Here is a 25332-nt window from a genome sequence, read left to right on the forward strand (position 1 = left end):
GATAAGGAGAATGGATGTAAGGGCTAGCTGTCTCTAGATCTGATGTAGAATAAGTGTTCATTTTAAATTTATAAAAGTTAGCTTGTAAATCTAAAAATATTTAAAAATAACTAGTTGTAACATAAAGTAATAGCATTCATTCTTAGAACAAAGTGGAGAGACCTATAGGGTGGTAGGTGTCTATGCAAATATTTGTTTTTTTATCAGTAAATAATAAAATAAATTAGTGAGATAAGTATTTCAATCCTTATAAAAACTTTACAACCAACCATCATGCTTACACATCCATAAATATTAAAAACCCAATTCACCCTAACAAAACATGACTTTTAAAGATAAACTGCATAAAAACAGAACCCAAAAAAGCTAGCTACATTAGAGAATTAAAAAACAGAATTATGCATTTAAATCAGCCTAAAAAAATTAGTGATTAATTCTTGGGCTTAGATGGTAGCTTTAGCCTGGTTCTAGCTTCACTAGCTTCACATTCCAATTCCATCATAGTCTTACAAGCTATAGAACTAGCAACTAACCACAAGTGTTATATAAGAAACTATGGATAGAACAAAAATTAGCTATAGAATCCACCACCCAAAAGCGTTAAAAACCATAGCAGGGAAAGTAGATTCCACTTGTGGAATGGATGCAGCTATCTTCCTTAGACTTTCAAAACAGCACCTTCAATCTTAAGATTTCCCTGCTGAAGAAAGAAACCAAGTTGCAAATATTCATTTTGTTTGTGTACTACGCAAGAGGCACTCGTTGAGCTCGTTGAAGGTGCCAAGGATCTATTGTATTGGCTATGAAATATACCATAAAAGTTTTTATACAAGGCTTCGAGACATCTCTTAAATACTTCAGTTATATTTATTTTTTTATTTTTTATAAAAAAATTTAATTATATCTGAAATTTAATTAAAATTAAAAGAGAACAGGTGAACAATAAATAGTTATGGAGAACATAAATTTGATTTTAATGTAAATAAAAGTCTAAGAAAAAGTAGAACTGAATTTGAATCTTCCCAAAGTGTTTCTTTATCTCATATTGTTGTTGTGGTTTGTTCTCGGACTCGTATCACGGCAGTGTTGGGTTTGGGCTCACTTCCTATGTGAAGGCCCATTCCAACATTAATCTTTAGGGTTTTTTCAAATAAGGGCAGAGCCAGCACACACAGGAGAGAGAGAAAAAGTGAGAAAAAAGATTAAAGAGAGAGAAAGTTTCGTTCAGCAACTTCCGGCCACCATCGACTCTTCGTTAACCGTTGGATCGGGCTGAAATTTTGTCAGCAGGTTTATACTGTGTGTAAATTCAATCTGACCGATCGGATCTTGCAGAAGGTGTTTGAGCAGAGAGAAATTCATCTCACACTGCAGCAGCGTTTTTCAGCGTTTCTTTTGAGAACGGGAATTTTCAGATTGCTGCTGCGGTTTCTTCCACCGTTGGATCGGGCTGAAATTTTGTCAGCAGGTTCATACCTCGTGGTTCTTCAGTTTAACCGTTCGGATTGTTCAAAGATCACTGGAAAAGTGACATATAGGCCGCGTACGGTAACTGCAATTTGTGAATTTTTCAGGTTCCTTGTTCTCTGTTTTCATCTCTGTTGTATTGGTATTTGGCTGGTCATTGAGCACAAATTGTGCTGTGATTTGAGTCTCTTGTAACCATATTTTTGATCATAGTGGAACCTTGATTGACTGGCTTGTGCCCGTGGTTTTTACTTCTCACATTGAGAAGGTTTTCCACGTTAAAATTCTTGTGTCTTCTTGAAGTGTGTTTTGTGTTGGTGCCATTATTTGCTATTGCTCCTCACAGATTCTTGCAAGTTGGGAAAATTGTTATCTGCTGCGTATTGCTCTTGTTGAGATATTATTGTTATTATATTGAATTTCCCATCAGAGTGGTATCAGAGCTCCTTGGTTGGGGCTATTTGACTGCTTGAATGATGGAGGCAAATACAAATAAGATGGTCTGTTTGAACGACACTAACTATCACTTATGGAAGGGAAAAATGAAGGATCTGCTATTTGTGAAGAAATTGCATCTTCCTGTGTTTGCTACTGAAAAGCCAAAAGACAAGACTGATGAAGAATGGAAGTTTGAGCATCAGCAGGTTTGTGGTTTTATTCGTCAGTATGTTGAAGATAATGTTTATAATCACATTGCTAATGAGGAAGATGCAAAATCCCTGTGGAAGAAGATTGAGACTTTGTATGCTTCTAGTACAGGAAACAATAAATTATATTTGTTGAATTCCTTGATGAATTTGAGGTATTTCTATTTCAGATCACTTAAATGATTTTCAGGGGTTCCGAGATCAATTGTCTCAAATGGGCATCAAATTTGATGATGAAGTGTTGGGACTATGGCTACTGAATACTCTACCAGACTCTTGGGAAACATTTCGGGTTTCAATTACAAACTCATCTCCTGATGGTGTTGTCTCCTTGGAAAATGTTAAGAGTAGTGTTCTTAATGAGGAGATGAGAAGGAAGGCTCATGGTACTTCATCTCATTCCGAGGTACTTTTCACTGAAAATAGGGGGAGAAGTCAGAAAAAGGAACTGAAAGGGAGTAAACAGAATAGCAGAAGTAAGTCCAAGTCCAGATACAAAAATGTGGAGTGTCATTATTGTCACAAAACCGGGCACATTCAGAGAAACTGTTTTCTTTGGAAAAAGGAGAACAAGGATAAGAAAGGAAAGCAGAAGGAGAAACATCATGACAATGATGATCGTGTTACTACTGCTATTTCTGATGATGATCTTATTATTCTTCGTGACCATGATTCAGTTAATCTTGTATCAGATGAGAGCATGTGGATAATTGACAGTGGTGTTACATTGCATGTTACACCAAGGAAGGAGTTCTTCACATCTTACACTTCTGGTGATTTTGGAGTGTTGAAGATGGGTAATGATGGTTAATGATGGTGTGTCTAAGGTAATTGGTATTGCTGATGTTTGCTTGCAAACCAATATGGGAATGCAGTTGTTGCTTAGAGGAGTCAAACATGCTCCAGATGTCCGCTTTAATTTGCTTTCTGTGCAGATGCTTGATGATAGTGGTTTTGAAAATCACTTCGGTTTAGGAAAGTGGAAACTCTCTAGAGGTAATCTCATCGTGGCCAAAGGGGACAGAATCAGTAAACTATATTGGACAAAAGCTTTGGTTGCTAAAGACAGTGTGAACGCCATGGATATGGACGCTTCTTTGTGGCACCGAAGGCTTAGTCATATCAGTGAGAAGGGGCTGAATTGTTTAGCTAAAAAGGATGTGCTTTCGGGATTGAAGAATGCAGAGTTGGAGAAATGTTCTCATTGCATGGCTGGTAAGCAGACCAGAGTATCCTTCAAGAAGCATCCTCCCTCAAAGAAGTCAGAGTTGCTTGAATTGGTGCATTCTGATGTTTGTGGCCCATTGAAGGTAAAGTCATTTACTGGTACAATTTATTTTGTTACCTTTATTGATGATTGTTCCAGGAAGCTTTGGGTTTATGCTTTGAAGACAAAGGACCAAGTTCTAGCGAAATTCAAAGAATTTCATGTTTTGGTCGAGAGACAGTCAGGCAAGAAGCTGAAATGCATTCGTACTGACAATGGTGGTGAGTATTGTGGACCGTTTGATGCTTATTGCAAGCAACACGGTATCAGACATGAAAAGACTCCTCCTAAAACTCCTCAGTTGAATGGCTTAGCAGAAAGGATGAACAGGACACTAATAGAAAGAGTCAGGTGTATGCTTTCTAAAGCAAAGTTGCCTAAGCACTTTTGGGGTGAGGCTTTGTACACTGCAGTGCATGTTATTAATTTGAGTCCTGCAATTGCTTTGAATGCTGAGGTGCCAGACAAGGTTTGGTTTGGCAAGAATGTCAAGTATGATCATTTGCGAGTCTTCGGTTGTAAAGCATATGTGCATGTTCCTAAGGATGAGAGATCCAAGTTGGACGCGAACACAAGGCAATGCATCTTCATTGGTTATGGTCAGGATGAATTTGGCTACAAGTTCTTTGATCCGGTTTAGAAGAAGGCAGTGAGAAGCCGTGATGTGAAGTTCATGGAAGATCAAACCATTGAAGATATTGATAAGACAGAGAAGATAACATCTGAGACAGATAATAGATTGTCTAATGTCGATCCAGTTCTGAGTGATGAACAACATGATGATGTTGATGATCAGCAACTTGGAGATGCTTTTGATGTTCCTATTGATGACAGTGAAGAGGAACATGGGATGTCACAAGATGAGGATCTTGGTGATGCTCCTGAACCACCTCAAGTTCAAATTCGGAGGTCTAATAGGTAGGGGAACCATCTACTAGGTATCCTTCTGATGACTATGTTACCTTGACGGATGAAGGAGAACCGGAGTGCTATCTTGAAGCCATGGAAAGTGAAGAAAAGAAAAAGTGGTTGGATGCAATGCAAGATGAAATGAAGTCCTTGCATGATAATCACACTTTTGACTTGGTGAAATTGCCAAAAGACAAGAAGGCTCTGGAAAACAGGTGGATTTACAGGGTAAAGCAAGAAAGCAATTCCACATCTCCAAGGTATAAAGCCAGATTGGTGGTGAAAGGTTTTAGACAGAGAAAAGGCATTGATTTCAATGAGATTTTTTCTCCTGTGGTGAAGATGTCATCCATTAGAATTGTGCTGAGTTTGGCTGCTACTCTTGATTTAGAGGTAGAGCAAATGGATGTTAAAACTGCTTTCCTTCATGGTGATTTGGAGGAAGAGATTTACATGAAGCAACCTGATGGTTTTCTTGTTGAAGGCAAGGAAGATCATGTGTGTAGGCTGAGAAAAAGTCTATATGGCTTGAAGCAAGCTCCTCGTCAATGGTACAAGAAGTTTGAGTCTGTTATGTGTGAGCAAGGCTACAAGAAGACTACTTCTGATCATTGTGTGTTTGTTAAAAAATTTGCTAATGATGATTTCATTATCCTGTTGTTGTATGTTGATGACATTCTTATTGTTGGGAAAGATATTTCCATGATCAACAGGTTGAAGAAGCAATTGAGTGAGTCATTTGCTATGAAAGACATGGGAGCTGCTAAGCAAATTCTTGGTATAAGAATCATGCGTGATAGGCAAGAGAAAAAGCTTTGGTTGTCACAGGAGAACTATGTTAAAAGAGTGCTACAGAGGTTCCAGATGGAAAATGCTAAGGTGGTAAGCACTCCTCTTGCTACCCATTTTAAATTGAGTACAAAACAAAGTCCTTCTTATGAATATGAAAAGTCAGATATGCAACGGATTCCTTATGCATCTGCTGTGGGTAGCTTGATGTATGCAATGGTGTGTACAAGACCAGATATTGCACATGTTGTTGGTACAGTCAGTAGATTTATGTCTAATCCAGGTAGAGAGCATTGGAATGCTGTGAAATGGATTTTAAGGTATCTTCGTGGTACGACTTGTTTGAGGCTTTGTTTTGGAGGTGATAAGCCTACCCTTGTGGGTTACACTGATTCTGATATGGGTGGAGACATAGACTCTAGAAGGTCTACCTCAGGCTACGTGATTAAATTTGCAGGTGGAGCTGTGGCATGGCAATCCAGATTACAGAAGTGTGTTGCATTGTCCACTACTGAGGCAGAGTTCATTGCCATTACAGAAGCTTGCAAGGAGTTGTTGTGGGTGAAGAAACTCCTGCAAGAGCTTAGTTTTGTTCAAGACAAGTACTTGCTATTTTGTGATAGTCAGAGTGCAATTTATCTTGGTAAGAATTCAACTTTCCATTCTAGGTCCAAGCATATTGATGTGAGGTATCATTGGATACGCGATGCTTTGGAAGCTAGGTTACTGGAGTTGGCAAAAGTTCATACAGATGATAATTGTGCTGATATGATGACAAAGTCACTACCGAGGAGCAAGTCTGAAACTTGTTGCAAGATTGCCGGTTTGGCAATCATCTCCACATAGTTGTGAGGGGGAGATTTGTTGGGTTTGGGCTCACTTCCTATGTGGAGGCCCATTCCAACATTAACCTTTAGGGTTTTTTCAAACAGGGGCAGAGCCAGCACACACAGGAGAGAGAGAAAAAGTGAGAGAAAAAGAGAGAAAAGATTAAAGAGAGAAATTCATCTCACACTTACAGCTACCATCGACTCTTCGTTAACCGTTGGATCGGGCTGAAATTTTGTCAGCAGGTTTATACTGTGTGTAAATTCAATCTGACCGATCGGATCTTGCAGAAGGTGTTTGAGCAGAGAGAAATTCATCTCACACTGCAGCAGCGTTTTTCAGCGTTTCTTTTGAGAACGGTAATTTTCAGATTGCTGCTGCGGTTTCTTCCACCGTTGGATCGGGCTGAAATTTTGTCAGCAGGTTCATACCTCGTGGTTCTTCAGTTTAACCGTTCGGATTGTTCAAAGATCACTGGAAAAGTGACATATAGGCCGCGTACGGTAACTGCAATTTGTGAATTTTTCAGGTTCCTTGTTCTCTGTTTTCATCTCTGTTGTATTGGTATTTGGCTGGTCATTGAGCACAAATTGTGCTGTGATTTGAGTCTCTTGTAACCATATTTTTGATCATAGTGGAACCTTGATTGACTGGCTTGTGCCCGTGGTTTTTACTTCTCACATTGAGAAGGTTTTCTATGTTAAAATTCTTGTGTCTTCTTGAAGTGTGTTTTGTGTTGCTGCCATTATTTGCTATTGCTTCTCACAGATTCTTGCAAGTTGGGGAAATTGTTATCCGCTGCGTATTGCTCTTGTTGAGATATTATTGTTATTATATTGAACTTCCCATCAGGCAGCAGAGAAGACGAAGAGTTTTTCTTCAGGGAGTGTTTCTACCGAAAATTAATTTGGGCAGTGTAAAGAGAAAGAAATTGGTTTTAAGTCCTCAAACGGAAGAAATTGGTTTTGAGGTTAGGGAAGGCGATGAACAGAGGGAACAAAACCTCATTCTTGAAGGTGCAGGCACAAGATTCTGCAGCGGAGTAAGAGAAGGGAGTGGAGTGATTGAAGAAGAGTCGGTCACACCACAAAGGGTTCTGAGACATAGAAGGTGGCAAGTTTTTTCAGGTTTGGAAATTCTCCATTTGGAGCAAAACAGTTCATCCAGATTAGTCTCAAAATTTATTTACCAAACTGTTTCTGATAGCAAGATTAATTGCAATAGACGTTTTTGGGTCTACTTAGATATCGGTGAACCAATTAAACTCTGGGAGTTGGGGAAGCAAATCGGTATAACATGTTGCAGGGACGAGGAATAAGTAATTAGTAAATTGGAACGAATGGAAGATAGAGATCAAGAGGGTAAGATTAGAAGTGTGGATGGGAATCAAAATTATGTCTTCTGATAATTGTAAACTTCAACATAAGAGCGTACTAAAGCTAGGTATCTGCAACAAATTATTTCTAAAGAAGACACAAATCTCGTGTGTTTACAAGAAACTAAAACTAATGAAATGGCCGATACAAGATGTTTTACCATGTGAGGGTATAATAATATAGGATGATGAAGGGGAAAATGGTGTTGGAAGCATACTAACAATATGACACAAAGAAGCTTTTCAATGTGATGATCATGAAGTTGGAAAAGGTTTTATTTTTGTTAATGACAAACACCTAAAATCAAACACACAAGTATCAACTGTTAATGTGTATGTTTCATGTAATCCGCAAGACAAGGTTGCACTTTGGGAGGAATTAACATGTATAAAAGAAGTCCAAGAGAATATCACTTCAAATGTTAGATAAATTGAGGAGTTGGAGGAAAAGGATGATATTAGGGAGCTAGAGGACAATTTAAAGTTAAAAAGAATGGAATTAGTTAGTCAATTGAGTATTGTTGAGAAAAAGATTGAGTCGTTGTTATGCCAAAAGGTGAGGATGAGCTGGCTTATACATGGTGATATGAACTCAAAATATTTATTAGATGAAGAAGTATGAGAAGAGGATGTAAGAAGAGATGGAAAAAACTCTTTGAAGAAATATTCAGTGCAACAAAAGATTTTGGAGTAAGGTCCTTAATGTTAGGTTTAATAGTGCCAAAGTTCAAGAGGGGGGGGGGGGGGTGAATTGACCTTTTAAATCTTTCTCGCAGAATCAGTGTTTAACACAGTTTACAGAAAATAAATCGATTTAAGTGAAAATGAACAGATTTATTTTGGCACTGTTTGTGTTTGAAAAACGTTTATACAGCAAGGTTAATCACAAGATTATGCAGATAGATTTTCCAGATGCACACACACTGATATTAGAACGAAAACTAGTGAAACACAAAACAACAAACTTCAATTTCAAGCAAGTGATTAAGGTTCGATTGATAGCATGCCAATTAATTGAGTAACCTTTACAATCAACCTGTTCCAGTGACTTTTAACAAATTATAAGTGTTCTTCTTGAAATCAAACAGTTTTCCAGAAATTAAGAACAGTGAATCACAGAACAACAAGCTTCAATTTTAAGCAATTGATTAAGGTTCAATTAATAGCTTTGACAATTTCTTGAGCAACCTATCACAATCAATCTGTTCCAGTGGCTTTTAACAAATTTTTATATGTTCTTATCAGAATCAAACAACTTTCCCAGAAATTAAGAACAGGATGAAACGAGCCCAGAAAAAACAGATTTATTAATGATTGAACAGATTTATTTCTTTGTTGTTTTAACAGTTATGCAAAAACTTAAGTGCAGAGATTAAAAGAGAATGAACACGAGGCAATTATACTGGTTCACTCCACTGAGCTACATCCAGTCTTCACCTAAACCAAGGTGAAGTTCACTAAATCACAATACAAACAAACTAAATTCCCACTGTTCTTGAAACCTACAAGAACGTAGGTACTCTTGCTGAAAAAACCTATTTCAGCTCACACACACTCTTCAAGAAAACCTATCAAGAAGAGTGTTCAACCAAACTATTACAAGAAATGAAAAGTGAAACGACTACACCTGATTGAGGATACAAAGATCTGCCTTAAACCAGTAGGCAAGATTGCTAGAACAGTAGCAGCACCTCACACCAAGCTTTTGGAACCAAACAAGAACAAGCACTTTGTGATTTTCGAAATCTTTGAAGAACAAATGCTAATCCTTTGTAAACTCTTAATTCTCTATTGTAAAACTTGTTTTTACAAATGTATGAACGATGTTTAAACTCAGAAACAAGTTTTCATTTTATAGAAAACCAACTTATAACAGAATTTTAAAAAACAGTTAAAGCTGTTATAAAATGAACATATTGAAAATAAAATGAACAGATTTATTTTCAAAAAGCAGTTAGAGAATTTGTTAAGTAAGGAGACTTAGTCAACCATTCTGGTGCAGAGATAAAACTGAAAAACGTTTAAGCTTGACATGGCACCAGAGACAAAAAAGAATCTATTCATTTACAGATGAACAGATTTATTTTTTCAAAACGAAAACAGAAAAGCTTAACTATTTAAACACAGTCGTTTTGAAAGGTAGAAGACTTAGTCAAAATACATGATGCACAAAATCTAATTTTCACAAGACTTAGCCAAGGCATCAGTTTAAAAAAGAATTTGTTTATTTAGAAAAGAACAGATTTATTTTTATGCAGTAAACGTGTTTTTTGTAAAACATGTGAAAAACAGTTTAAGAAAACTTATGTTTGTTCTTATCACATGGCCAGTGGTTATGAGGTGAGTTACTCAGCAAAAAGCCCACTCTTAAACAACCTCTAAGCACTACCTAAGACACACTTAAAGCAAAGCAAAATACACATGAAATGTACATAGAAGTCTTCATAAACGCATGTCTTGAAGGAGCAACAACCATCTTCAACACTTAAAACTATTTTTATTGAGGAAAATGTAAGCCTAATATTCAATTTTATAGAGGATGAAGTTAGGGCAGCGATGTGGCAGTGTGACGACTCAAAAAGCTCGGGACTTGATGGTTTTAATTTAAACTTTATCAAGAATAGCTGGGAATCTCTTAAAGAATATATTATGTCAATGGTAATCCACCTCCAGAACACGGGTAATATTCCAAAAGAGTGTAATGACTTATTCATAACATTAGTAGCTAAAGTTTGGGATCCCCTAAAGTTGGACCATTTTAGACCGATTTCATTTCTTGGAGCTTTGTATAAAATTATTTCTAAAGTGTTATCGTGTAGGTTGCAAGGTTGTTAAACTTGCGAGTCTACGTAGACTCGTGGGAGCTCCGTAGACTCGTAAGAGTTTACTTTCATATTAAAAATAAATTAATAGTAAATAACTACATTTAGTCCTGAATGAAAATACATACATCATTTTGCTGCTTAATTAAATAAAATAAAAATCAAATTTAGAACCTATCTTCTATTCTGCAGCCCAATAAAAAAAACATAACCCTAATCCCCTAAATCACACTACATAAAAATGCAACCCTAATTTCACACCACCATCTCTAACCTTATACAAAGAAACGTCACTAACCGCATGAACCACCTACAACCAGCTAACTCAGACCAGACTCGCGATTTTACTCTGATTTTACCAATTCACTCCGAGTCTTCCGAGTTTACTCAAGATTCGAGTATACAACTGAGCTAACTCGCTAAGAGCATGTGGACATGTAAACTCAGACGAGTCTACGAGTTGACTTGCGAGTTTAACAACCTTGGTAGGTTGAAGAAAGTATTACATGGTGTTATTGATGAATATCAATTTGCTTTCTTGAAAAAAAGAGGGATGTTGGACAGGGTAATTACAGCTAATGTGGTTGTAGAATATCTCAGGAGGCTTGGTAAAAGTGGGTTGTGTATCAAAATGAACTATGAAAAGACATATGACTTAGTTAAGTGAGTTTTTTTTCAATATGATACAATGTTTAGGCTTGGTTTCAATGACAAATGAGTCACTAGGATCAAAGGATGCTTGTAATCAGTATCAATGTCAGTTCTGGTTAATGGTAGTTGACGCTAGAATTTAAACCAACTAGGAATTTGAGACGGGATAACCCTTTAACTCCTCTTTTTGTTCATAATGTGATTAAGAAATTAGCTGGATTTGTAAGAGAAACTATTAAGGCTAATCTACTTAAAGAGATGAAATTAAAAAGGATAAAATTAAGCAATCCTAACACGACAAGAAATAATATCAATAACTTTAAAAAAAAAAAAAATGACACTAAATAGTTAAAAACGTTAACCCAGTCTCCCCACACTAACTCAATGGACATTATTGTATTAGAGTCTCTTTAATAAACAACACAACTAACGTCACACAAGTCTTACCTAAAATAAAAAAAGATAGTGTCAATTAAACGACAAAAAAAAAATTAAACCGAATTTAAATAAACAATAAAAAAAAATGCTAACGTCCTTGCTGTTGGGACACTATTATTTATATGAAAATAAATTAATTAATTAAGGGTGGCTGGTGTGAGAAACTACGTACACTTGGAGGCAAAAATAAAATGTGGGTTTCTGTACCTTTTTTACTTTTGATTTTGAATAAATGAAAAATAAAGTGTGGGTTTCTGTATCTTTTCTACTTTTACTTGAATAAATGATGAAATTATATTCTTTTACTTATTATATGCTACTTTTTACCTTTACAATTATGCTACTTTACAGCCCAAAAAATTAAATAAAATAAGATTATTTTTGAGTCTTCTCTCTCTATTTCTCTTCCTAATTTCCATCCCTATATTGAATAACCAATATATATTTTTAATAAATAATATACTTAATAATTGATTAAAATAAATAAATCTATAAAATCACTAGGACTTATACGAAAACAAAAGCTGTCATCACCAATACCCAATTACCAATAATTATTTATATACATTATTTCCAAATTATTCAAATTTAATTTTAATAAATAGTACACTTAATAATTAATTAAAATAGATAAATAAATCTATGAAACCACCAAATAAAACTTATATCACCTGTAAATTGTTGTGAATTTACTTTTCAATATGAAATTAATATCGAATTTCAGTTATAAATTATAACTGCAATTTTTCTGAATAATCCAAATATAAATTATGTAAATTCTATTATAAAAAATTATTTATTTACATACTAATATTTTATATACAGATCATTATATATGAATTTGAATTTATATCTAAAATATAAAATATATGTAAAATGAACTTTATATATAAATATTTACTTAAAGAGTATGTATACAGATTTTTTTAATACGAATTTAAACGGTATATAATTTTGGTGTTATAAAACGTAAATAATTACATTTAGATTATATCCTTATATTAAATACTAAATACAGAATTAAAAAAATAAAATGTTCAGAGCAAATCGAAACCCACTACCCAAATTTTCCCTATCTTTCCAAAATTGAAACTCATTGCCCAAATGAAATCCCTAATATTCAAAGATGAAAACCCAAAATCCCACAAGGAACCCTCACAACCCTTACAAAGATCGCTCACTCTCGTCAACCCTTCTCATTATTTCTCTTTCGAAACCCTCACACAGACTCCTTACTCTGTCGAGGGCCTCGCCGTGAAGAGGGGGAGAATAAGTCTCAGTGACGAAGCTTGGACGTTCGGTGAAAGAGGTCAGAATCCGAAGCTTGGAACACATCTACCTCCACTCCCTTCCTCGAACCCGGTTCAAGGCCTTCATTGTGGTTGGTGACTATAACGGTACATGGGTCTCGGTGTCAAGTGTAGCAAGGAGGTGGGCACCTCTATTCGTGGAGCCATCACTCTAGCGAAACTTTTTGTTATCCCCATTAGCAGAGTGTACTAGGGAACAAGATCGAAAAACCCCACACCATTCCGTGCAAGGTTACGGGTAAATGCGGGTCTGTTACTATGAGGATGGTTCCCGTGCCTCAGGGTTTGGGAATCGTGGCGACTATGGTTCTTAAGAAGTTGTTGTAGTTCACGACCATCTTTTCACATCCTCTAGAGGATCCACCAAGAGTTTGTGTTATTTTTGTTAGAATGCGTGGCAAAAACAAGAGTGGATAAATTGTTTTCACAATATTTTCTCAAAGATTGAAAATAGAATGAAAAGTTTTGAAAAATCAACCAAATTTTGTTCAACAGGATAAAATCAACTAGTTGTTGAAACAACAGATAGTTTATACCAGCAAATAATGAACATATTGTAAAATAGTGTATAAGAGAAGGGATAAATAGATTCATACAAAGAGGTTTATACTAGTTCATTCTTAACCAAGAGCTACATCCAATCTTCAACTAACCACTAAGAATTCACTATGTAATCAAACTAGATTACAAAACACACACTAAAAGTGATGATCTTGAACCCTTCAAGAACATACATCACTCCTTGAGAACACCACAGTTTTCAAAAACCCTTTATGAAACTTTCTTACACAAATTACACAAATTAGAGTATTCAAAATGAAGGAAATAGAGTACATTTGGGTTTTACAAAGCAGTAGTACATAAGTATAGAAAACCTAGTCCTATTCCACACCCGAGTGATGATCTAAAGCTTTTGATCTCTTGAAAACGTTTTTAATAATTTCTCTTTCTTAGGTTCTTGAAAAGATCATAAAATAGTCTTTATATAGACTTAAGGAAGTGATAAATCAAAATAAGTTAGAATCATTTAAAAACAGTTTAGAAATATTAACAAAATTTCGTTATAAAAACAACAAATTGTTTTTCAAAACAACAAATTGTTTTTCAAAACAACAAATTGAAATAGGTTTCTGTTAAGGATTTCAAATAAAAGAGTCAGTTGTTTTATCGAAATCGAAATAACGATATAACAAAGACAAAAATAAAGCAAAGTTTTTCCAAAACATTTTGAAAATCACTAAGTGTCAAACAACCAGTTGTTTCGACAATTCAATAGGGTGAAAAACTTGCTTTAGCCTCAATACCTTTGAGTAAAAGCTTTTTCAACTGGTTGATTTGAAGAACAACTTACTAAAATTTCTCAACTTTTAAGAAAATAGTTCCTTTAAAATAGATAAAGAGTCAAGTGAGTTAGGATGAATACAAGGTGTGAATTAACAAGTCAAAAACTATTAAACCACACACAAACACAACTACAGGTTCTTCAAGTATTCTAAATAAATTTAGAGGCATCAAAACATCTTGTTCAACACTTTTCTGTTGCAAATGTCTCTTTTAGAATTATGAATTTGAAAAATTTACTTACTAATGACTGTTTTGAATGTGACGAATATTAAATACTTCTTGAGTGATGCTTTATGATGCGATTGTGGAAATTGAAAAAATTGTGATTTGTTTTGTCCAAGTTCTTCTTAAGGAAGTGTTGATGATGGACTTGTTTTGAAGGGTTTTCTGAATTAACTGTTTTTAGGAACAATGATTATTTTGGTTTTTGTTAGATGTTTGTTATCTATGAATGATTTTTTTATAAGAATGTTTTAAAATCAATGTCCCATGTTCATGTGCTTTCGGATAGTGTTTTTTAAAGTCTTGAATAAGGCGAAAACACTTATTTGTTTAAGATTGCTAATGTTTATGATAAGCTGGCACCTACCATGTTTGCTTGAAATTATTTATTTATTGTGTATAGTTTTTCTTTCTCTAGGTATATATGGTCCTTGGTGAGGAGGTTTGATCATAGACTTAGGGTATGAATACATCCTTACAACGTAGCTGGATTTATGTATTTATTTTGAATTTACTTTGCCTAAAATCTTATGCTGGTGTGAAGTCTTTGTTAGATGATTTGATGTATACATTGCGTTTCAGTCTAGTAATTGACTCAATGATTTGGTCTATACTTACATTCTTCCAATAACAATAAATATGTCAGACACTTTTAGCTGTAACCAACATTGCAAATGCTGGCCTTTATTTGGGGACTCGGGAATCACTTGTTTTTTTCCTATCAAAGTCGATAGTGGCCACACGTGGAAAATTTTAATCTTTTTCCACTGAAACATATTTTATTGTATGTTTATTTGCATTTGAAGTCGTGAATCAACTTGTTATCAAATGGCCTTAAATAACTTATCTTGTGGCTTAAAAATTTATTAAAAACCTGATATAATATTTTTTTTTCTGACTGCAGGCACAAGTAGATTAGCTAAAGAGGACAGAATGAATTTGGTTAGATATGCCCAGTGTTATCATGTGAATTCTTAAAAGATAATAATTTATTGTTATATTATTTTAATCTTTAAATTTAATACTTATTATCACTTCGATTTTTAAAAATTTGTTTTGATATTTTGCATGTTTATTGTTCGATGTACATACATTTAAGTTAAATTATTTTCCTTTAAGTTTTAAATATTAAAGTAATATATACATATATATATATATAATTAATGATAATTTGATAAACGAACAAGTCTTTAATGTAGAAAGTATTACTACATAATACCGATGGTTCTATATATTATCCTGTGATGGATTAATTATAGTTTTTCATATAAAATTGCTTTTGATTTTCTTGTTGCTTCTTTGCTTGAGATTTATGCAAGACCCTTGGTATGTTTGAGTGGATAGCAAATGAGGAGAGAGACATTTTCAACTTTTGTTTCTAAAAGCAAACTTTCTTCATCCAAAGAAAAGAAAATATATTGTTATATTGAAACTCAACTGGTTCTAGGATTCTCCAAGTTATTATTGTTGTTTTTATATGCTCATTTGTATAACCTTTGCTAGTGTAGTTAAGTTGTTGCTTTTTACATTGTTATGTAAACCTGGTTGTTGTGTCCATTTCTTTTTTAAATTAATTATAACAACTTTTTTGTTTTATAATTTGTGGAATTTCTCAGTGCAGCTGATGTGAAAGATTGAAAGCAAAACAATGAAAAACATGCATTTCTTAGTGGCAGCTCCATTGACGACTTCTTCGAACTCCATTTAGGATTTATTAAAATGAAAATATAGAAAAAGGTTATAGAGAATAATACCAATACTACTAACGAACCATATCTGGTTATAGTTCAATATTTATCCCAATTAGTCAATATAATTTCTTAAGCTTTTTTTGCATTAATTATAATCCTTAATTTTATTCAAACAAATTTTTTATTACTTTTGTATCTTTAAGTAACAATAGGATGAGATGTGTTAATTTTAAGATTAGATGAATATTGTTTTCTAAAGACATCTATCAAAGGAGAAAATAGATTATTTTGTGAAGTATTTGCAGAAAATTGGAGACAAAAAAAAATTTGTAGTGTATTATGGTGTGTCAGTGGTCATTAGGCTTGTGGTTTTCATGCGAATTTGTACAAGTCTAGGTCTATTCACTTCTTAAACATTACCATGTACATTCCTCCACCCTTCTTCCAATATGTTGTATGGAATGATTTATGATTCCCAAAAGTCATTGTTACATACAGATTTTGAACCCATATGTAACAATTATTTATAACAGTTTTACATACGGATTTTGTCTCTTATATACGGATTGGTGTTGTATGTAATACAAAATTTTCTTGTAGTGTCCAAATTTCAATTTGCAATCAAATCAAATTAGTAGTTCATTAAAACACGGTTTCTTTTTATCAGCAAAAAACAATATATACATAAGAATCACTTCATGGTTGATCCGACTCATACAAAAAATCTGAGACGATTATACAACACAACACCTTCCAACACAACACTTGTAGTTTTTTCCAACAATCAATCCAAATATCAACTTGGAATCAAAATGAAATTTCAAGAACAAACAATTTTTTTAAACAACCAATATAAATATCAATTTGCAATGAAAATGGAATTTCAAGTATAGTAGCTGAAAAAAATTTTAACAGCCAATCCAAATTTGAATTTGCAATAATATTGAAGTTCAATTATAACACCTCTAATTGGTTTCAATGTGAATGCAATATTTAATGAAAAGTTAATATCAGTTATACCAATTGTAAAGGAAAATGTCATTTGAAACTGAAATAAAACTTGCTCTTTATGGTTTTAATTGACTAAAAGTAGTAAAGAATGTCATAAGCATAAGATGAACTAAGAACAAAAAATTAAAATTTTGGTACATATATGATTGTTGCAAAGAGCATATTGGTTGATTGTTGCAAAGAGCATATTGGAATGTGTACCGGAAAAACCGGTATAAATAATGAGAATAAATAAAATAAATTGAGTATTAGTATGAGATTAATGAATGGAGTAATACCAACACAAAAACATATTGAACCTGAAACATAAAATTTTGAATTTATTAACATATTGAACCTGAAACATAAAATTTTGAAATTAGTCAAATAAATTGAAGACATGCATATTAGTTAATTTTACTTACAAAATTATGCAACTCTTTGATGAAGTGCTATAACATTGACCTTTACTCTTTGATGAAAACTTTTGCATTATCTACAAAGGTTATGTCTGATGGAAGAGATTAGGTTTACTACATCATACATTAAACTAAAATTTAAATTTTTATATAAAATATTACGTGTACATGTTTCAATATTTCTCTATTTGTTTACATAATTGATTTTTATTATTGAAACGCATAAAAAACGTTTTTTTATGGTTTTTTCAATGCTTTTTTGCATGATTTTCAATAAACCTTTTTTTAACCGGTACTTCTAGAATCTTGGTTAGAAAATCCCATTTTAAAAATACTTGCGACAAATCCAAAGATGAAAGTGTTGCATTTAAATTAGAAAATTAAAAAGCAAAACAAAATTCCTTTTACTAAAAGGGCAAACTAATAATTTCCTTAAGACAAAAAACAGTTTAAGTTCCAGACAATATTTTATTATTCAACAACAAAAAATACAATATTTTATTACACATGTAGTGACTCATCCTTCTGATCAAAAACCCATATTCTTGTATCACTTTGAATTCAGGCATCAAACAATTACAACAAAAATGTAACATGCCCCATTGATATCACTAATTTCTAACTATGACATACATACCAACCACAAGAATAGGGTATTAGAGTGGAAGGTTTTTTTATTAAATCAAAAGCAGCCATTTAGACAAGGCAACTGAATAGTGTTAGAGAATAAATAAAGGGCATAGAAGCAGAGAAGCATAGACAAAGTGTAAACTTGAGAATGAAAATGTATTCGTGAAGGTTTTGAGGAATACTGGATAGAGCTTTAAAGGACAGTTCAAGCTGGCAGATTGCAAATAATTGCTTTATATTTTATCTTATTTTTTACAATCTAAATACATAAGATGATGTTGGGGTTCTAATCAATCATTAGATAATTCCTATTTCTTAAACAACATAAGGCATATGATCATACTCCAAGTCACTTGGGCTGCCTTGCCTACACACATAATTAATATATATATATATATATATATATATATATATATATATAGACCTGACATATTCAGCTCAAAATTCAGGAAGTAGCGAAACAAAATTAAAATTTAGCTTCAAAGAAGATATTGTCTTGATCGATTCATGCAATTCATGAATAGAAATACAGTTATTTGATAAGCATATAAGTAAATTCAATACAAACAAGCATTGGTGTGGCTTACTTGATGATGATTTGTGTATCTAAACTTCCACTGGACTGTGATGCGTAAGATAAAAATCCTCCTTGCTTTGCATCTACATCTTTAAAAAATAATTATTAGATTATTTTTCATCAAAAACACTATGGTTGTTTCCTATGGCTGTTTCAGTTGAGGAATTTGGTCACGAGAGTTATCTTTATGAAAATTTGAACAACCAGTTTTTTAATGCCAATGTTTCCTATAACTTGAGTTCAGTATTGATTCTATGTTAATACAAATTTATTTTAATCATGTAGAAGTTGCTATTATCAGTGATAGCATCACTTTACATAGTAATGTTAGCAATGGAGATGCTAGTACTAGAATTATGAAAATGATGGGCTTGAAGAAATCAACCAAACCCTGCCCTCTAGCTTCTACAGAATGCATTGCTGTAAAGTTCAAGAAGGTCAAGAAGAGGATTTGTGTAGATGCCTAAAAATTTCAATTCTCTCTGTCCTACTTGAAACAATTTCTATAGCCACAAATTACAAAATGATGCCCTTACTACTAATTGTGTCTTTATCGTATATATTGTTTTTTTTGCAGTTGGCTAGAGGAATAATTGTCCATTTTGAAAAGGGAGGAAAAACAATGTAAGTAATGTTTAATAAGTTCTACTCTACATGATGCTGCTAAGAATTTTCCTTTCCAGTCGTAAGAGAATTTTTCACTTCATCAAAGTTGGGTCTAGACAATATTATGCTGCCAATAAGAGATTCAGCAGCACCACTTAAACTTTTCCTCCCAACTAAAGATTGCCAGAGTCCTCCAATACAGAGCCTCCAATTTTAACCCTCAGTAATGAACTGGAATTAAGATAATTCAGTTTTGGATCATACAAAGCAGAGAAGTTACCAAATGTCATATCAGGTTTCAAAAATAGTTTGTGCAAATCATCCTCCTTCTGGGAGTTACTTTTCGATGTGTCAAAAGCAGGCATGGAAGACCTTCTCTTTGCCACTCTCAAAATGTTTGCAGCCTCTCAACACACTAAGAAACGCTCCATGCATAGTCGCATGATACTGCTTGTTGGTTGCCTCTCCAGCAAAGAACACTCTTTCATTCCAAACACTCTCTGCAAGAATGTCATAATCATCTCCTGAAAACCCAACAGCAACATAAGAGTAAGATCCATATGCAAAGTGATCCTTCCCCCACCAAATACACACCGCCTGAACAGGATCCGGAACAACAATCCCCTTTGGATTGAAAATATCCTTACTCTTCAATGGTCTGCGACGCCTCTGGCCTTATCCCAATCTGTGCTCATATTAAAAAAAAAAAACAGAACTCTTATTATACTAAAAAAACAGGGTTTCAACAGACAATACAAGAAAGTGTTCATCAATCGAAAAAGACTGTGAAAACGAACCAATCAAATGCTGCACTTAATTATAAATTTCAACCATAAAAAAATAAATTTCAACCGTAAAAAAAATAAATTTCAACCACAAAACAAATGTACTGTAAACCGCGAACCCCAAAATCTAAAATATAAACCCTAAAGCAAAAGGCGAACCCCTCTCTACCTCCTCACTGTGAAGACCTTCATCTACCTCTTCATCGGCGGTCACCGAATTCACCTTCAACCTCGCACCAGATTGCAACACTCATACATGAAGATTATGGGATACTTACAAGATACGATTTCCAATTCACAAACACCCAAGTTACGATTAGGGCTTTTGGGGGAAGAACGCGTGACAAACTTTGGGATTCTGTGTTAGAAAACTTAATTTTTTTTTTCATTAAATACAATAGTTACCCAACTTATGTTTTCATTATAGGCTAATCTATTGTTATTTTTCTTAATAATTATTAGTGTTGATTAAATATCTCCATGGCCGACAAATATTTAATATTATTTTTTGTCTAACTTATACCGTTTTCATCGACACTAGTAACATTCTTTTATAGCTTACACTCTTTATGGTAACTAAATTATTATTATTTTTTTATAGTGTGAGGTTTATATGTTAGAATGTAATATATTTTATTATGTGTCAAGCTAATTATCAAAGTGTTTTTATGATAAAATCTATTCTAAGGTGCTATAAACTAATTTCGGAGTTGAAAAATAATTTTTATAAATCTAAGATTACGGTTTCTCGGTCACATATAGAAACGTGTCGGATCTTTTGTTCAATTGAAAGGAAACCTGGGAGTCTCACCATCAAAGAAATATGGTCGACCTTCCTCTTCAATCACTACTTTGAAAAAACCTTCTTTAAATCTCTTATAGGAAGTGGTAAAAGGATGAAGGAAGTCATTCTTTGACTGGCCGACTAGAGATACCCAACCTATCCGGTCTCCCGGCCTTGTACCAAAAAAATGTAAAAAAGACCTAGGAGTGGACTTAAGACTAAGCACCTCACAGAGCAACCGAAAAGCCTAGAGCGCAACCCAACTATTCGGATGCAACTGCGTGGGAGCTACGTTTAAGACACGCAATACCTCTATGGTAAACTCATCGAAAGGAAAGAAGACATGAATGTCTGAAATCAAACACGAATAAAAGTAGAAAAAATCCTTGCATTCCCTCCCTCTACCCAGACAAACGGTTTCGAGTTCTCGACATCTACATAATGCGAACGCACCATTCGGCACACCCTTTAAAACAATATCAAAATTCTCTACAAAATCATGAAGCATTGACACCTTAATATACTTAAAAAAAATCTCACGAACCTTGTTGTGCACCCATACATACTCTACCTCTCGAGTTTCCTCTCCATGATATGCACTCAAAGATGATGACATAGCAGGTTCAGGATTATCTTTACTCAAAGGACCGACAGATCGAGAAGAATCCTTTGTACTCTCGGCATCACTGGGCACAACATCTATAGCTAGTGGACTTTTCCTACTTGAACTCCCAGAATCGAAAGAAAATAAAGTGGTTACAGAAGGAGAAGACATGGTTACCTCACAGAAACTCTTCAAATGAGTATACACAATCAATAAAAGAAGTATTCAATTCTCGGATTCTCAAAGCTAATTCACGGTTAACACATGAGAAATGGAACCCACTACCACCACTATTTATAGGTGAAGGAAAGGGCAAATATGAACCGTCACACACAATTTTCACTATTGGATCAACTCAATATCAACGACCCAGATCACGTGAACTCACGCTATCTGACGTCACGCCACGTCCATATGCCTCGAGTAACCAAAATTTTCCACTCAGCCTCCAAGACATAAATAGATTACACACGTAATGGATTACGTGCACATTCGTATTTATCTCACGACCTCTCAGCTTCTCGGCTTCTCAGCTATCCCAATTCTCTTAGACTCTACGTTACATTTCCATAAATTCACTTGAGTCTTGGGAGCATATGACTTAGGAAAGACGTACACCTAAAGACAAAACAATTTTTCTTTCTTAAAGACTCTACGTTACATTTCCATAAATGTACGCAAGCCTGGGGGGCAAATGTAATATCGGGATGCCGAGAGGTCGAATAGTCGACAAGATTGAACGAACTTGGAAGCAGATGATTGTTGGGTATGAAGTCAAGACCAATTGGGTTGGGTTGACAAGACACCATGTACACAGTTGAAGCGCAGGTGAACATTGTTCCGTGACTTCAAGTGGGAGATTGTTGGATATGAAGCCATGACCAATTGGGTTGGGCTGAGTAGACACCATGTTTTAGTGAGTGGACTTAATTATTGGGTCCCTTTATTATATCTATTTATCTCTATTTAAAGAGATAATTGTACTTGTAATTGACGTGCAACAGGATAGAATGAAAACCTAATAGTTGCCCCTGTGGATGTAGGTTGTAGTTGGCGACCGAACCACGTTAAATCATGTGTTCTTTATTTTCTGCAGTTGATTTGTGATTTTGTGTGTTGCTTCCGCGTGCGTTTTTCCCATCAAGTGGTATCAAGAGCCTTGGTTCGTTTACACACCAGAGATCCGATCAGCAAAAATTAATCAACGAGACGTGAAAATTGCGGTTGCAGTAGCATCCCAAAACTAGGGTTTCACAGTGGCTGCAGTAGCATCCCAAAGTTAGGGTTTCGTAGGGCCTGCAGTAGCATCCCAAAGTTAGGGTTTCACAGAGGCGGCAACAACATCCCAAAGCTAGGGTTTCGCAGGGGTGACAACGACATCCCAAAGTTAGGGTTGCATGTGCGTTCTGCAGGTGTGCTGGTCTGAGACGACACGGAGTGCAATGCGACAGTGGTGGTGCGGAGCGCGAACAGCGGCGGTGCGCGTCCTGGTAGTTACGGTCCAGTGCGGCGGAGCGCCAGTGCATTGGGGACTGCGATTGGTGACTGATTTTGGGTGGTGCAATTTTTGTGGTCTTTATTTAAAAAAAAAAGGATTGCCAAGATCTGAAATTAGTTGTACCGAGTATCTCGACTAGTCGTTTGACATGGCAGAAAACGGGAAGTTCCGAATTGAAAATTCGATGGTACAAAATTCAGTTGGTGGAAAATGCAAATTGAGGATTGGCGAGTTCAGTTACTGAGCACATCAATATAATCTTAGCCAGACTTACGTCAGTGGGCATTAAGTTCGATGATGAAGTTCAAGCTTTACTATTGCTATTGTTTTTGCCTGACAGTTGGTCCAGAATAGTTACAACAGTTATCAGTTCAGCGGGATCCGATGGATTCACTTTTGAGAAGATTCATGATCTCATTCTTGGCGAGGATGTCTGAAGAAAGAGTTTTGGGAAATTATGTAGTGAATCGCTATATGTCAACAGAGGTAAGAGAAATATCAGAGATAGTGGGAGCAAGAACAAAAGAAGGAGTCAGTCAAAGACTTGGGATTGCTCAAGTGTAACATGTTGGAACTGCAAGAAGGTGGGGCATTTCAGGATTACAGAAGTACATGTACACAGTTGAAGTGCAGGTGAACATTGTTCCGTGACTTCAAGTGGGAGATGTTGGGTATGAAGTCAAGACCAATTGGGTTGGGCTAACAAGACACCATGTACACAGTTGAAGCGCAGGTGAACATTGTTCTATGACTTCAAGTGGGAGATTGTTGGGTATGAAGCCATGACCAATTGGGTTGGGCTAACAAGACACCATGTACACAGTTGAAGCGCAGGTGAACATTGTTCTATGACTTCAAGTGGGAGATTGTTGGGTATGAAGCCATGACCAATTGGGTTGGGCTGAGTAGACACCATGTTTTAATGAGTGGGCTTAATTATTCGGTTCCTTTATTATATCTATTTATCTCTATTTAAAGAAATCATTGTACTTGTAATTGACGTGCAACATGATAGAATGAAAACCTAATGGTTGCCCGTGTGGATGTAGGTTGCAGTTGGCGACCGAACCACGTTAAATCATGTGTTCTTTATTTTCTGCAGTTGATTTGTGATTATGTGTGTTGCTTCCGCATGCGTTTTTCCCATCAATGATAAACCATAATTAAGCATAATTAAGCCAGTTTAGTCATAGATCATGATTAAGGCACAAATGGACCTTCGTCTGAGCCCAAAAAAAGGCCCATGACAGTTGAAGTCCAACAGAAAGCTATAAATATCAAAAGGGACCCAATGTTAGGGGTAATTTTCTGATCCCTAAATCACTTATATATTATACTCGGACTGACTTGAGCGTTGGGGTATCCCACCCTGCTCACCGAAGAAGAAAAGCATCAAGCATATAAACTGCAAGGACAAGAAGACGGAGATTCTTGAAGTCACTCCAGGCGGAACCCGATCTTGTAAGAAGAGTTAGAAAATACTGATGGTCATACACGATTTCTTTTCTCCTTCACCAAGTAATTACATAACGATGTTTTACGGTCACAGTTTCGCCATAACTACGTAGCAAACATATTTCTTGATTCCAATTCAGGTATTTGTTTGTTGCTTCTTTTCTTCCTTTATATTACTTTTACGAACCAAAACACACAACAACCGTATTTTTCTTTTCTGCAAACAATTTTGTGTTGTTTATGACTCCTTTTCTAGTTCTATTATTGCAAAAATCATAATAATGGTTTCTGGTGTTGGGTTTCGAACTTTCTCTCTGGAGATGGTGTTGCTGTTCCTGTTCCTGTTGACAATGACAAACCCTCCTCACAATGTTCACTATAGAAAGGTGGGAAAATGCTAAACTTTGCTTGAAAGCATGGAATACGTAGATGATAATCTAAGAATAATTCAATGCAAATTTTGTTTAAAAACCATACCACAAGGAAGTTTATCGTTTGAAACATCACTTGGCTAACCCAAGAATTAAAAAGAAATACTTGATGTTATTGTGACTCTATAACAAAGATTAAAAAAAAGTTTGATATTGAAGATGATGATGTAGAAACTATAAAATGAAAAAGGACGAAGATGTAGGGAACAATAAAATTATTTTCTAAAAGAGGGAAGTATGACCACAGCCATAATTTGTCAATTATTCAAAAAGGATCCAAGAGAAACTACTTGTAAGGATGTAAATTTTTTCTACAAAATTGTCATACCATTTTATGCGTCAAGGTGCAAAAGGAATTAAGAGAAACTTGATTTAATTGTTTAAGGATTTAAGTCACTTTCATACACAGTATTAAGTATTTGAAGGAAAATGTTAAGAAAAAAAAAATACTTTAGTAACCTGCCTTGTCAGAGGACGGATTGGCAGGTTGACCTTACACTTTTAATTTTTTAATTTTATATTTTTTATTAATTATAATAATTAATATAATTTTTTAGATAATAAAAATATAAGAAAGAATAATAAAATTAAAATAAATTTTAATATTCTAATAAAAAAATTTAATATCTAACAAAATAAAGTAAATATCAATAATACTTCAATGAATCAAATAATATATAAAAAAAATTAATATAAATAAGTTTTATATAAAACATTAATCACCGCTAATTTTTATTAAAAAAAATAAAATTTCTCTTTAAAAATTCCAAAAATAAAAAGGATCAACCCCTCT

At 34.5% G+C, this 25332-nt stretch overlaps 1 protein-coding gene, 1 long non-coding RNA gene and 1 pseudogene across 2 annotated transcripts in view; 2 read left to right on the forward strand and 1 right to left on the reverse strand.

Moving 5' to 3' along the window:
* The window catches only part of LOC137826736 (uncharacterized), a 71695-nt gene that overhangs the window by 23854 nt on the left and 22509 nt on the right, over positions 1–25332 (forward strand). The window lies entirely within an intron of this gene.
* On the forward strand, positions 946–15130 carry LOC150025365 (uncharacterized). Its single transcript, XR_016514625.1, has 3 exons — positions 946–1080; positions 6760–7034; positions 14974–15130. It is a non-coding gene; the product is annotated as an uncharacterized LOC150025365 (long non-coding RNA).
* Positions 18623–21326, reverse strand: LOC137823651 (lysine-specific histone demethylase 1 homolog 1-like; annotated as a pseudogene).

The sequence above is a fragment of the Phaseolus vulgaris genome, chromosome 8 (genome assembly GCF_051622355.1).
Source record: "Phaseolus vulgaris cultivar YP4 chromosome 8, ASM5162235v1, whole genome shotgun sequence".
NCBI classification, from domain to species: domain Eukaryota; kingdom Viridiplantae; phylum Streptophyta; class Magnoliopsida; order Fabales; family Fabaceae; genus Phaseolus; species Phaseolus vulgaris.